Source organism: Lissotriton vulgaris, chromosome 2_1 (assembly GCF_964263255.1).
Source record: "Lissotriton vulgaris chromosome 2_1, aLisVul1.2, whole genome shotgun sequence".
In the NCBI taxonomy this organism is placed as follows: domain Eukaryota; kingdom Metazoa; phylum Chordata; class Amphibia; order Caudata; family Salamandridae; genus Lissotriton; species Lissotriton vulgaris.
Genome location: NC_141687.1, coordinates 444,892,261 through 444,908,077, shown reverse-complemented (window position 1 = coordinate 444,908,077; position 15,817 = coordinate 444,892,261).

Below are 15,817 nucleotides of genomic sequence, written 5' to 3'. Positions count from 1 at the left end.
GAGCCGATGATGACACTGGACACCCTCCAGTAACGGTGTGTTTCACACCCAATACTCCGGGTGTGTGAGGCTCTCTAAGTTTCGACTAGGGAACCCTTCCAGCCACAGTATTGACAATACCAACTTCCCACTCCACGCTGTTACACTTCCCCTGGGGAACTTTGTACTCTGCTGCTAGCAAATATTTTAGGTAAACATCTCAAACTAATGGCTGATTCAGGGTCACCATGGACCATCATTACCAAAATGTATTGCCATGAAATTTTTGGGAATCTGATAGATCAAACGGATTTATGTGAACCTGACATTGTGGCACAAAACTTTGATGAGTCCTATATAAATTTTGTTGGCTATAAGGAAGTCTCAATTGAGTTTAGGGGGAATAATGCATGGATCAAACTGTACATTGCCGTCAAAGGTGTGAATGTTTTGGGCTGGAGGGATCAAGCCAAACTGGGTATTAAGTTGAATCCTAGGGATAAAGATCCTGTGTCTGTTGTTGCTATTACTTGTGATGTTACACATTCAGACAAAGGTGGTTCCAGTAGCAATGATGTCCTTTTGTCTGAGGGTAGTAAGGATGTTGTTGATAGTTCAAGGGACATGAATGTTCAAGAGAGAGATCTTTCTTTATTGTTTCCTCATGTTTTTTCTGAAAATCTGGGTAGACTTAAGGGTTTTTCCCATAGGATTAAGATAACGAAGGATGCTATCCCTGTTAAACAGAGGTTGAGGGGTGTACCCATTAGTATCAGAGCTGAACTCAAGGCCTTATTAGATGATATGGTCCAAGGTGAAGTCATAGAAGAAGTAGAGTCTTCTGAGTGGGTTTCGCCCATTGTTTTGGCACAGAAACCTGATAAAGGTTGATAGCTTTATTTCGATATTAGTATATCTTAGAAGCGTTTACATAACAAAATTTAAAACAGTACATCGATAAGACAAAAAGACTGGACATTAAAATCATCAGGTAAAAAAAAATGACATTTTGATCATAATAAATTAGCTAAAAAGGGATTAAATTGAAATAGACAGTCTTTTTAAGCAAATCAACCAAGCCCATTTTAAAAATTTAGAAACAGCACAAACAATGGGAGGGGCAGTGTCCGTTTGTAAAATCCGTAGAGCCACCAAGCACTCACGAATGCCCAATTCTCTGCAAATTGGTTTGAGCCAACGAGATCTAGGTCGCGCATAGTCCGGGCATTCGAAAAGGAAGTGTGCCACAGTTTCGCGTCTGTCAATACATATGGCACAGTGGCGTGAAGTCTGCTTAGATGCATTCCATCTAGAGAGGAGATCGGCAAGGGGTAGGGTCCCTAGTCTAAATTTAATGTAAAGGGCCCGATCCATGGGAATGGTGATAGTGTCTAGGTATGGCTCGAAGGCAACGACGTCTTTGATTTCCAGAAAGGCTGCGGTGGATTTGCAGAGTCGCTGGTTGCTGATGAGCCTAGCTGAGACCCATTCCCAATAAAGTTTTTTCAAGGTCTCCTTAGGGGGTGATGAATGTGTAGACCAACAGGAACCCAAGCCCAGGTCCCCAAGCAAATGTGTGATGTCCTTAAGCCATTTATTTTTTTGCCAACCATCTGAATGCATCACCTCTGCCAATCCGTCTGCGTAAGATTTTAGTTCAGGGACCCTCCACAGGCGGGCCCAAAGCAGGAGTGGTCAGAGGCGGGCCTGATCCTTAATTGACTTACAACCTACGTCCAGGAGCACCGGTACTGTCGGTGTGCTTATCGGGATAGCCAACAAGTCCTTGATAAATTTATTTTCTGCCTTGGTCAGGGGATCCATGTTGCCCAGTCCCCATAACTCTGCTCCATAGAGTGATGCAGATACTGCACGGGCTTTGTAAATATCTATTATCGGAGCTACACAATGTTTCGATGAGTTGTTGTACTCCTTTAACAGTGCTCCCCCCACCCTTTTGTGGCCCACTGTCAGTTTGTTGATGTGGGGGCTCCAGCTCAGTGCATCGCTCAAACGGATTCCCAGGTAGTCAAATTCTGACACTCTTTCAAGGGCGATTGAGTTCAGGGTGGGCGGGCGGCCAAGTTTGCGTGGCGGGTGCATGATTAAATACTTTGTTTTGTCCACATTGATAACAAGTCCTCTTTTTACACAAAAATCCTGGAAGCGGTCTAGAAGCTTTTGTAAACCTTGAGGGGTTTTCGAGATGAGAAGGGTGTCGTCGGCAAACAACAGGGTTGGGATCTTTACGCCACCCAGTGTGGGGGCGTCTGCTGGTTCTTCAAGCAAGTGCTCAACCACCCCATTTACATAGAGAGAAAATAGGGTGGGAGCTAAAACACAGCCCTGCCGAACACCCCTCTCAACAGGGATTTTGTCGGTCTTTTCCCCGTTCAAACCCCACCTGACCTGGGCATAGTTGGCGTTGTGGAGTTTGATGAAGAGATTTAGAATGTAAGGGGGCATTCCGAGACCATACAACACCCTCCAGAGTTCCTCCCTAGGAACCAGGTCAAAGGCAGTCTTCAAGTCTATAAAGGCCAGGTATAGACTGCCCTTGCCCAGTTCCACCACCTTCCAGTATACTAACAAAAGTCTAAAGACTTGTTCGATTTTTCCTGTGCCTGAGCGGAATCCAGCTTGCATCTCAGACAGTATGTGGTTATCATCCACCCATTGGAGGATCCTTCCCAGGATAGCTTTCCCCGCCAGCTTCTGTGTGGAATCTATGAGGCTTATTGGCCTGCAGTTCCCTGGTAAGTCCCGCCTGCCCTTTTTAAAAATCGGGACTACCTCTGCCCCTTTCCAGGACTCTGGTACTGTTCCTCCCTCGATAATGGCATTCAAAAGTGCAGAGATCAACACCCCCCATTCGCCTGGATATGCTCGAAGGAGATCCCCAGGTAACCCATCCGGGCCAGCAGCTTTTAATGGTATAAGAGTTTTTATCAAGTTCGTAACCTCCCGTGCAGAAAAGTGATCCAAGTCTCTATCCAAAGTATAGGGGGGAAGAATAAAAGGGTCATTTAGCGTTCCTTCTACGGCGGAATAAAGAGCCATAAAGTGATTGAACCACGACTGGGCAGTAATTGTGCACGTCCTCAAGGTGTCATCAGGACGGTTCCTACTGCCCACCAGGTCCCAAAACCCTTCCGCATCTCTCCCTCGACTAGCAGCCAAGAGGTCCTGCCAAAAATTGTCCTCCCACTCCTTCTTGGCATTTTTTTGACAGTGGGAGTATAACCTTCTGGCCTCTCTGGTCCTAGTTGGGGATTTGGATTTGACAGCTTTAACAAGTGATTTCTTCGCTTCCCTACACTTGGAATTAAACCACCCTTGTCTGGCCCTGAGGCAAGGTTTCTTTCTACTAGCACTTCCTCGGACAATAAAAAGATCACTAAGAGCCTGTGTCAGGTTGCAAAACCCGGCAGGCACATCCACCAACCCATCCTCAGAAGAGGCAAGGTTTTCCAGAGCTGTAGCTAATAGCTGTGTTATGGAAGATATCTTTTCCACTGAAAGTGATAACCGTCGGCCACAGTTAGAGACCACTGACATATCTGGGGCGGGGGGACAAGAAGATCTGCTCCCTAAGTCATCTAGCAATCTATTGTTCAGGGTGAGTGAGAGAAGGTTGTGGTCGCTCTCAACAGAGGGTATAATCACCATGTCCATCACCAAACTCCAAAGATGGACGTCAAGAAGGAAATAATCGATTCTTGACGTGTGCTCAGGCCTATTGATGGTATGGGCTCCCTCTTTATCAGAACTAGTCCTGCCATTAAGAGCCCTCAGATCAAATTCCATTGTTAGGGAATTGACCTGGAGCACCACTTCCGTCCATTTTTTAATTGGTCTGAGCTCTAGGGCTGGGATCCCCCATCTATTGTCGTCTTCCTCTTGGTCCTGAGTGACTTCAGGGCCAAGAGGCTCGAAGGTACAATTAAGGTCACCCACAACCAGGGTACAATTCTTGTATGGAGAGGATCGAAGCGAGGCCTCCAGACAAGCTATGGTAGGGGATTCTCTACCCCCTTTCATACCGCGGGCGTATATGTTGAAGATGTTAACAACAACATGCCCCTTGGCATTTTTAAGTGTGATATTAGGAAGATCATGGCAATGAGTGTCATGCTCTTCCACCCTGCAATTAAGTGCGGAGGCTACCCAGACAACAAGGCCTCCCGAAGGGCGACCCCTGCCTGTCTCGGAATGGACAGCTGGTAAAAAATGGGTAGAGTATCCTGCCTTATGTAGGGGCTCTTTACTCCAGGTTTCCTGGAACAGACAGATGGAGTATTGCTCCACCAGTGCGTTCCAATCGGGCAGGGCCAGCTTCCTGTCCAGACCGGCCACATTCCAGCTGAGAACCCTAATGAATGGGTCCGCCACAGCCGAAATGCCGCATGGCTCGACAGGGCCCAATTGGCCTGTTTCGCACGCAGTGGGGCAGACAATCACACGTTCCAGTGGAATCCTCCCCACCCGGGTCTCCCCTGAGTATGCTGGTACCACCTGGTCATCTAAGGAAATCAGGGGTTCTTGGGGTTTAGCAGTTGACAAAGGGTGGGCGTCAGAGGGCCAAGACGTCCCAGCTTCCTCTGGGGGGTCTAAAAGTCAGCAATCCATGGCACCCCAGTTTGGCAATGGCGGAGCTGCATGCAAATGCGCAACGTTTGTTGCTGAGTGCCAATGACCGTAAGCATAGTTTGGGGTTGGAATCACAGGGAAGCAGTTTATAGGGTTCAGGGCCGGCCGTGGGTAGAAGAATGTTAAATCTACTACTTCAACTCCGGGACCGGTCATGGCCTGTCCTTGACTAAATATTGAGTGGGCAGCTCTTATATCTTGGAAGTTGACCACCACACAATCCCCCTCAAATAATTTCTTCCTCTGGCCGATCCAACCCACCCTGCGCACACCAAGAATCAGGCCATCCACACCCACAGGAAGGGGTCTGTTGGCTTGCAACCAGTGGATGACCTTATTCTTTAGGGCCTGGTGGGATTCTTGTTGGTTGTCCTTCAGGGCAGGGACCTTAATAAGAACAACTACATATGGGTGGCACTCAGGGGGAGATTAACTGGGGGACACTTGCCTACCACCTTTTGGGGTATAGCCACTGGATTTGAGTTTTTAGATTGGTTGGTAATAGCTTTTGCCTTTGGAACCTGGACTGCTCCTTTGGCAACAGTGGATGGAGCGGGAGGTGGATTAGAAATGGGACCTGCCCCTCTATCTTGCTGCTTCTTAGGAGCGGGGTTAGGTTTAACTGGTCTCGCTGCTGGGGCATTACTAGCGTGGACCTGAACGACATGGGTGGTAGTGGACTGTTTGACCGGTTTTGCAGTTGCCGTTGGTGCTGGTGTTAGGGCTGTTCCACTAGCTTGTGCAAAAGTGGGTGAAGCCGATCTGTGTCCATTTGGAGGGCCTACTGAATTTACTTTCCCCTCGCTCCCAATTGCAGTGTCATCTCTGAGCCTTGACTGCAATTTAATTAGGGACTTCAGGGAAAAGAAATTATCCCAAGTGGTCTGTTCAAATCTATCTAGCCTATCCCCCAGACTCTTAACTTGGTCAATCAGTGGTACCAACATAGCTTTAACCAGATTCTCGAAGTGCTCTAGGGATAACCCCTCTTTTGGAGATGAAGGTGGTACCGTAGCCGAATGATGGGGCGATGGCATTTCTATTACTGGCACCGGAGGAGTAATGTTCCCTGAAGTTGCTAGTCCTCCTGCTTCTAGGTGCATAAGACTTTTGTTAGGCTGTGTCCTTGGGCGCTTATAGAGCGATGTGTGGCTTCCTTTCCTGGTGCTAATAACCCGTTTCCTTTTCTTGAGGGCCCTAGAAACTCGTGCCGGAGGCGACAATTTAGGGCTTAAGGTGGGCGCCTCGTTGGCAGGTTGGGAGTTGTAGCTTGGGGTGCTATCCGTAGGTGAAGTAAGCCTAGATCCCACGGCAGCTGGACTATGACTCAGGTTAGGTGAATTAGAGATTAGGCTCTCTATCCTGTCAATGCCTGCCTCTATAGCTACAATCCGTGGCTCAACGGACACAGTCTCTGACAAAGGGGAGATAGGATGGTTGGAGGTTGGGGACAGGGCGTGTGCAGCTGCTCCCAGGGAGGAGCGTTTGGAGGAAAAGGAGTCTAGTGAGAGGCGACGTTCCGTCATCACAATCTCCTTTTCGATAACAGCAGCCACCCTGGTGATGAATTTATCCATTGTGCCGATTATGGTGTTCCCTGTGGCACTTTCTCTCCCACCCCTCAGAGCTTTACCGGAGCGGGTTGACATGATGGCCTGGGGACCCACCAGTGGACGCCGAGAATTTGAACCAAAGGCGATGGATGTAAGAGGGGTGGCCCAGCCCAGCCTCTGTCAGCCCCTGACTGCCACAGACTGCCCGCCCTTTGCTCGGGCTTCGCTCGGCGTCCCGCTCGCGTCCCGCTGAGCGGTAGACCGCTGTTCATAAAGGGGCGTTGCAGCCGGGGGGCGTGTCTTGCTGGGGGCGCGGCCGTGCACACCTGTGCAGCGCAGGGACTCCTGGTCTTGAGAGTCCCTGCAGCACACGCCCTCGGTTGACTCGCGGTGCTCCCTCCTCCTTCCACCGGCTCACGAGCACTCCTGTAGCCTCGACCCCACGCCTCACGCCGCACAGCGGCACCCGCGAAGCGGGTGCTGCAAGTTGTTGACGAGCGGCAGGGCGGTCAATCCCTCCAGGGACACGGGGAGGCAAGATGACAGAGGAGTTTGGCGTTTTCCCCTGGCGTTTAAGGCAGCAACCGGCAACACCCAGGTAGGTTTCCTCGCAGAGAAAGGGTCAGGTTGTGTGTGGATTTGAGAGCACTTAATGCCAATTTGATCACTGATTGTCAACCTTTGCCCAACATTAATGAGATGGTGTGTTTATTGGATGATGCATGTATTTTTTCCACCCTTGATTTGCGTTCCGCATATCATCAAATTGAGTTGACTGAGGATGCTAAACATTTTACTTCGTTTATTAGCCCTTTTGGCCTTTTTCAATTTAAGAGGATGCCTTTTGGCTTAGCCTCCGCCGCCTCAGTTTTTCAAAGGGCTATGCATCACATTTTTAAGGATGTTTGTGCTTTTGTTAAGTGCTTCCAAGATGACATCCTTATTTTTTCTAAGAATATGGATGATCATCATGTTCATCTCAAGGATGTTTGCAACAAGTTAGGTAACGCTGGTCTAACTCTTAAATTCAACAAGTGCAAGTTTTTTTGTAAAAGTGTGGAGTATTTGGGTCACACGCTGTCAGCTGATGGAGTGGTTCCCAAGCGTTCACTGGTTGATGCTATTGTGAAGGCACCTTCTCCTGATAACAAAGAGAAACTACTTTCTTTTGCTGGATTATGCGAGTATTACAGCAAGTTTATTCAGAATTTCGCTACTAAAATGGAACCTCTCAGGGGGTTAACTAGGAAATCCTCAGAATTTGTATGGTCTGATAGGCAAGAAACTGCTTTTAATTCTATTAAACAGGATATTGTAAATGACCCCACCTTGAAATCTTTTTCTCTCAATAAGAAATCTGTTATTACTGTGGATGCTACCTGTTATGGACTTGGAGCGGTTTTGAGTCAGGTTTCAGGTAAAGAGGAATGGTGTGTTTCTTTTGCATCCAGGACTTTATCCATCACTGAGAGAAGGTACGCTGTCATTGAGAGGGAGTTATTGGCCTGTACGTGGGCTGTAGAGCATTTCCGTAATTACGTCTGGGGCAACAGGTTCATTCTTAAAACTGATCACAAGCCTTTGGTAGGAATTTTATCTCCTGGGGGTGGTTGGAATTCAACTGCTCGTATCGCACGTTTGTCTTCTAGATTGCAGGAGTATGATTTTGAAGTGATGTATGTTCCTGGGAGAAGTAATGTCACTGCCGATTTTCTCTCCAGGTTACCTTGCTCTGACCAGGGTGCTAATTCTGATGATCATGAAGTTGAGATTGTTTCCGTTGTTAATGATTATGTCTCCAATGAATTCAAGGGTGTGTCTGAGGCTGAGTGGATGTCCAAGGTTGAGAAGGATCCTGTTTCTTTGTTTATTTTTGATTGTTTGGAGAATGGTTGGCCCAAGGATAAGTCTGTTGTGGCTGAGTTTGCTCCTTTTTGTCAAGTTGCTTCTGAGATTGAGCCTGTTGGTAAGATTCTGTTTAAGGCTGGCAAAATGATTCCTCCTTCCTCGTTACATAAGAAAATCCTCACTTTGGCCCATCAAGCTCATATTGGCATGTCTTCCATGAAACGTCTCATTAGGACCAATTTTTGGTGGCCTGGTCTTGACAAGATGGTTGAAAAAACTGTTCGTGAGTGTTTGGATTGTGTGAATAGTGACAAGATGCTTAGAGTATCTTCGGCTCCTCTTAGTCCTGTTCCTTGGCCTGATCATCCCTGGCAAAAACTTGCTTTTGACATCTCAGGCCCTTTCCATCGTCTTCCTGTTAATGCTCGCTTTGCCTTGGTCTTAATTGACTATCACTCCAAATGGCCGGAGGTGAAGTTTGTCTCGTGTGCTACAACCTTAGTCATCATTAGAGAAGTTTTTGCCAGAGAAGGGTCTCCAGAGACTTTGGTTACTGATAATGGTGTTCAACTCATCTCACGTGAGATGGAAGATTTTCTTGTATCTTGTGGAATCAAGCATCACACTACTTCTCTCTATGAGCCTAGGGAGAATGGCCAAGTTGAAAGGTTCAACTGTGTTCTTAAAAATGCTGTGGAGCTTGCGTGTTGTTCGGGTGAACCTTGGAGGGATGTGGTAAGGGAAAGACTTTGGATGTACCGCATCACCCCGCATGCTGTCACTGAGGTTAGCCCCTTCCAGCTTCTGAGAGGGAGAAGTCCGAGTTCTGATATCTGTCCTTGGTGGGTGAAGAAGTTTGATGCGAATGTTGACAAGCTTGATGTTATGCATGTTGCTAAACGTGTTGAAACCAAACAGAACACTATGAAGACGTTGTTTGACCGTAAGATGAATGTGAAAACACCCAATTTTGTGGTTGGTGAATGGGTAAGGATCCAGAAACCTGGTTTTACTCTCAAAGGTCTGTCCAAGTTTAGTAATCGTATTAAGATTGTTAAAGTTTTTAGGAATTCTGTCATCACCCAAGATGGAAGGCTTTGGAACATAAGGAAGGTCGCTAAGTGTAAGTTTGTGCCTTCAGATGCTGATCAGATTTCTGGTCAGAACAAGTGTGATTCTTCTCTTCCTTCCCAGTCCATTGCTCATAGGGTTAAGAGTAATGCCAGACCTGTAGTTCTTCCTTCCAGGTTTCTGTCTTAGTTTGTTTTCCCTCCTTTTTGATTTGTTTGTTTTGAAGGGAGGAGATGTGTTACATTCTGCTTGGTGCTTTTATCTACTGTATATATTATTTATTTATTTCCTGGAACTGGAACTAGAACTTTGCTCCTGCGTGAGCTTCCCTGGTTCTATGTTCCAGATTCCTGGTTTGACAGTTGTATCCTGCTCTCCTGTCTGTTGGATGCGCTGTGCCCTTCTTTCTTGAATAAACTACATCTTGGATATATTACTGTACCTGCTTTTCTTTACACAGGTATATTAGTATAATTGTTCATTCAAAGGTGAAATTTGATATCAAGTAAAGAGGGTAACACTAAGGTCAGCCGCTCAAAGTTTGCACCGTTCTTAAAGAATGTTTGTGTTTATGCTTGATATAACCAATACCTTGAACTACAACCGTTTCCCAACAGGTAGACAGTCAGGTAGACAGTCAGAGCTGGTGTAATGAGCCAACATTTGTACACAAAAGAAAAAGATTAGCAGGCCAGAAATAAGAAGGCGAAAACTTTGGTCACAGTGGTCTGTGGGTTGAAACCAAACTCAACAGTTGATATTTGTCAATACATTGGTCTTTTTAAACATGTCTTGTTGAAAGAATCCATTAGAACCTTTTTCAGAATTATGTTAACACACATCTCAACCCCTGGCCTGGTGGAACTCTTTCTCATATACCGGTGAAAGCAGGCTAACCAGTCAAGCTACTGGGGGGGGAGCTAGGTGACGCTGGACCATAATGGCCGTGCTGAAGTGATCCGGGCGGATTGATCTACATAACCCCTATCCTACTTATCAATAACTCACCCAACCATCTCCAAAGGGTAGCAGAAGTGGTGCCGCCCAATCGACCTCAATTTGGAGGCCGTGGAACTGCTGTAGCCGTGACTGCGAGCTCCGGGATCTGGGGGGAGAGCGAGGTGAAGCGGCCCTGGAGGTTCGGCTGGGCAAGGAAATCAAGCAAGGTCGGGGCTGTGTAACCCAAATTACAGAGCTTCGCCGGTTTTGGCGCTGCAGCAGTGGAACCAACAACGTTGCTGGTGGTGCGGGATGACTGAGACTGGTGCTGGAGCATCGTATCAAGAAAGTGGAGGTACCTGGTGAGGCCCTGAAGGTCTAGTGAAGGGTAGCAGTTAAGTAGTGAACGGTGCAGTTAAGTGGGACCTGAGGGACACCCGTGACCTAGTGGCAGTAGCGCAGTGGGGCAAGAGAAGCCGGGAGCATTGGAGGGGCTTATCTTCACTGCATCAGCACCTCCCCTGTGCTTGAGAGATGGAGAAGGAGCGCTCTACATCATCATCTGGAGACCGGTGACGCTCCCCACTGTGAAGCAGGCCCCACGCCGCCATTTCGAGGAGCAGACACAGATTTTGCCTGGCACATGTGTGCGTAGACTCTACGCCGTAGAGATAGACTGCCATGGGGACTGAGACCTGCCCGCCCCCTCTTGCCCAGACATATTACCACCCCGGGGTGAACCCCTGCTAGCCTATCAGCCCCTGCTGTGAAGGGCAGTCACCCCTATCCGGATCTGGGTTGCCTGGGGGTATTGCGGGGGGACCGGAAGGGTCCCACTGGCACAGAAATCCTGCGGCGAGAGCGGTAGAGGACATCTTATAAGCCTCCCTACGACACAGATTCCAGCTACAAATAGGCGGGTGGCACTAGGCAATCATGGGCAGTACGGAGCCTAAGCAGGCGAAACTCACTTTCGATGAGTGCAAAGCAACTGGATCCAACTCCATGCAGCGTGAAGAGGATGACCCACCGGAGACCAGAGACGAGGGGTGGAAGGCGTTGTTGGTAGGGATGCAGCAGAGCCTCTCCTGCATTGATCCTAAAATGGACACCATGAGCAATAGACTAGAGGCCGTGGTGGCAAAATTGGATAACCATGAAGAGCGGCTAAAAGAGGCGGAACACAGGGTGTCCACCCTGGAGGATGGAGCGGGGACCAGCAAGCAAAATATGCTGCAAATGGACAAATTGCTAAAAGTCATTTCTGACAAGAACGAGGAGTTGGAGGCCGGCTCCCGAAGAAATACCGTACTGATGCTGGGCCTAGCAGAAACTACCAATGCTGGGAGGCTGGAAGATTTTATGGAACGGCTGCTGATTGATTTATTTGGTAAAGACTCCTTTTCCACCCCATTGGTCTTTGAAAGGGCCCATAGATATTTGGCAGCACGTCCTGCTTCAGGGGCCCCACCTCGCCCGGTAATCATGAGGTTTTTGAATTACTGTGATAGAGACACTGTTCTACGTTTGGCGTGTGAAAAAGGGGAGGTGCGGTATGAGAACGATATATTATACTTCTATCCCGACTTCACCCAAACCGTGCAAGAGGCCCGTCGTAAATTCAGAGCTGTGAAGAAAAATTGCAATCTCAAGGCATTCACTATGCTATGTTATACCCCGCGAGGTTGAGGATCCATCATCAAGGGAAGCCACATCTCTTCAACTCACCACAGCAGGCCGAGGAGTACCATAAACGCAACTGGCGGCTGGTTTCCTGGGACGAGGCCGCACGGCGACGCTCCAGATCCCATTCACCACTATCAGAGCCAGGCTGACATGGAGAAAGTAAATAAGAAGCTACCCTGGGCAGTGGCGCTGCTATGGACTTTCTGGATGATATGCAGATTGGTGATGTATTACTATGGTTTATAAAATGTTTACATTACTTTGCCGCCCGGACACTTGCCTCCTTCCGTCAGATCGACCCCTGTGAATCATGGGGTTGTGGATGGGTGAGACAGTGAGGCTGAGTGGATGCGGCCGGGGCCCCTGGCATTCCCCAATTGAGGGCGTTCTCCCTTTTCCTTTTAGAATGGTTCGACATTTGAGAGCCCAGGTGCTCATTGTTGGGGTGGTTGATGGAGGGGAGTGGGTTGAAATTTCCTGGCGAGTTGGGGTAGCCGGTGTGGGTGGTGGGGGGAGGAAGAGGGGGATGCAGAGGGAAAAGGCTGGTATATGTACAAATGAGTGATAAGTGGGACCACTGCAATAGGCAGAATGTCTATAATAATAGCCATGACTAAAGGCAATTGGGATGGAAACGACATTCACATAATCTCCTGGAATGTTAGGGGATTGAATGACCCCAGGAAGCGCAGGCAGGTGTTAGGGTATTTGGATCGCCACCATGTCAACGTAACTTTGCTGCAAGAGACCCATCTTTCGCAGGGGAGCACGCCCAGGTTTGCATCGCGTTGGGACTCCCATAGTTGTTTTGCGTCCTATTCCAGTTACTTTAGAGGGGTGGCCATACTTATCAGGCGCAGAGTCTGTTTTGTTTCGGGGGTGGATACAGACCCTGTTGGAAGGTATTGCATGATGTGGGGCAGGTTGCATTCCCACGACGTTGTCTTTGCGAACTACTATGGTCCCAATGTAGATGATGTCCACCATATACTCACGCTGCGGGGCAAACTGCAAACGCTTGGAACCAGATATGTCCTATGAGGAGGGGACTTCAACACCGTGGTTAACACCAACCTGGATAGATCCCATGCTACTACGGCACACTACTACCACAGCGCCCAACACACCTTACAGGACATTGTAACATCTGATAACTTGCTAGATACATGGCGGTACATGCACCCCACACGGTTGGAGGGGACACATCACTCAGTGGTACATAACACTTGGGCCCGGTTAGATTATGTGTTCATAACGAGGGGCATGGCACACTGGGTCAGTAAAGCGGTACACATGGCTAAAACGTTTTCTGATCATTCCCTTGTGTTGGTTGCCGTGCGGCCCGATAGATCTATCACCCTATGTAAATTGGAGACTGAACCCTCTACACTTGCAGGACGCTGTCTTTAGGGCAGAAATGGAGCAGGAGATTACTGAATTTTTCCCCAGAAATAAGGAGTTTAAGGTGACAGTGCGAGGATGCTGCATCTCCAAAGGAGGGGTTATACTGAAAAACCTCAGCCGCGATTTACACAATCTAGAGGGCGAGTTAAAGGAGCTGGAGCGGGCTAGGACAGGCGGGGATGAGACGGGGCAGAGATAAAAGGTAGCCTGCGAGAGAAAATGTCGGAGTACACGGAAGTTGCGGAGCGAGAATGTAAATTCCGTGGGAAACATTGCGTAGCCCGAGTGTATGGCGAAGGTAATAGACCTGGAAAGGCTCTTGCGGGAAAAGTGAGACCCCCTAGATTCCATAATTATGTGGCGGAATTGCAGGATGAGCAAGGTATTCCACATAGAACTCTCCCAGGCCAAATGCTCACCCTGACGGAGTATTATAAGAAACTTTATACGTCACAAAAGCTGGCTCCACTAGACCTCAGGGTCTATTTTGAGGATGTTGCCCTGGCATGGCTAGGAGACGCGCGACATAAATTCCTAGCTCACGACTATAAAGATGACAAGATCACAGAGGCAATAATGACAATGAAGTCTGGAAAGGCCGAGGGGTCTGATGGGAATCCCCATTGACATTTATAAGACTTACGTGGCCATATTAGCGCCCAGACTTAAAGCAGTATTCTATGAGGCCCTGGAGGAAGGATGCCTGCCTGGGACCATGATGGAAGCGCCAATTATGTCCTTACTTAAACTGGGCAAACCCCCTGAACTTTGTGACTCATACCAGCACCTGTCGCTTCTAAATGCCGATACCAAAATTCTGGCAAAAGTGCTAGCTATGAGATTAAACCTACTCCAGGAAAGACATGTGTTGCCTGATCAGGCAGGGTTCGTGCCGAATCAGGCCACGGTTCATAATCTCCAGACTCTCCTGGCTGTGCTACAGGATATAGATCCACTCAACGCTGCGGCGGCTGTCATTTTGGACGCCACCAAAGCATTTGATTCCGTAGAGTGGGATTATGTGATGGGGACACTGACGTATATGGGGATGCCAGAATCCTTTTTAGACTGGATTAAATTGCTAACTACGACGCCCTGTGCCAGGGTTCTCCTAAATGGCTCCCGTTCGGAGGCCTTCCCGATTACAAGAGGGACGAAGCAGGGGGGGGGCCCTTTCCCCTGTTCTATTTGCCATAGCAATAGAACCCTTAGCAGCTAAGTTGCTACAACATCACAATCATAGAGTCCTCATATACCCTTCTAGGCAATTATTAGTGTCAGTTTATGCTGATGACATTACGGTGTATATACATAAACCACATGACAACCTCAATCCAGTTTTGCGAAAGATCACAATCAATCAATCAATCAATCATAGGCATTTATACTGCGCACTACTCACCCGGAGGGTCTCAAGGCGCTTGGGGGGGGGGAGGGTCCGCACTGCTCAAACAGCCAGGTCTTGAGCTTCTTCCTGAAGGAGAGGTGGTCTTGGGTCAGGCGTAGGTCGGGAGGGAGGGAGTTCCAAGTCTTGGCGGCCAGGTGGGAGAAGGACCTTCCTCCTGTTGTAGCTCTGCGGATGCGGGGGACGGCGGCGAGGGCGTGACTGGTCGAGCGGAGATGGTGTTTGGGGGCGTAAAATTTGAGGCGGCTGTTGAGGTAAGTCGGGCCTTGGTTGTGCAGGGCTTTGTGTGCGTGGGTGAGGAGCCGGAAGGTGATTCTTTTGTTGATTGGGAGCCAGTGCAGGTCTCTCAGGTGTCTGGAGATGTGGCTTCGTCTGGGGACGTCGAGGATGAGTCTCGCCGAGGCGTTCTGGATACGCTGGAGTCTCTTCTGGAGCTTGGCGGTGGTTCCGGCGTAGAGGGCGTTGCCGTAGTCCAGACGGCTGGTGACGAGGGCCTGGGTGACCGTCTTCCTGGTCTCAGTGGGGATCCACCGGAAGATCTTACGTGGCATGCGCAGGATGTTGAAACAGGACGAGGAGACGGCGTTGACTTGTCTGGTCATGGAGAGGGAGGAGTCCAGGATGAAGCCCAGGTTGCGTGCGTGGTCTGTCGGTTTGGGTGCGTTGCCCAGGGCGGGGGGCCACCAGGAGTCGTCCCAGGTGGAGGGTGAGGAGCCCAGGATGAGGACTTCCGTCTTGTCTGTGTTCAGTTTCAGGCGGCTGGTCGTCATCCACTCGGCCACGTCTTTCATCCCTTCGTGTAGGTTGGCTCTGGCGGTGGCGGGGTCGTTGGTCAGGGAGAGGATCAGCTGGGTGTCATCGGCGTAGGAGATGATGTTCAGGTTGTGTTGGCGTGCGATGGCCGCAAGGGGGCTCATGTAGACATTGAAGAGGGTGGGGCTGAGCGAGGAGCCCTGAGGGACGCCGCAGATGACTTCCGTGGCTTCTGATCTGAACGGGGGGAGGTGGACTCTCTGTGTCCTTCCGGCGAGGAAGGAGATGATCCATTCCAGTGCCTTCTCCTTGATTCCGGCGTTGCTGAGGCGCTGCACTAGGGTGCGGTGGCAGACAGTGTCGAATGCCACGGAGAGGTCCAGGAGGATGAGGGCCGCTGTTTCTCCGTTGTCCAGCAGGGTTCGGATGTCGTCAGTGGCAGCGATGAGGGCGGTCTCGGTGCTGTGGTTGGCCCGGAAGCCTGACTGAGATGGGTCGAGGGATCCAGTCGTCTCGAGGAAGGCTGCCA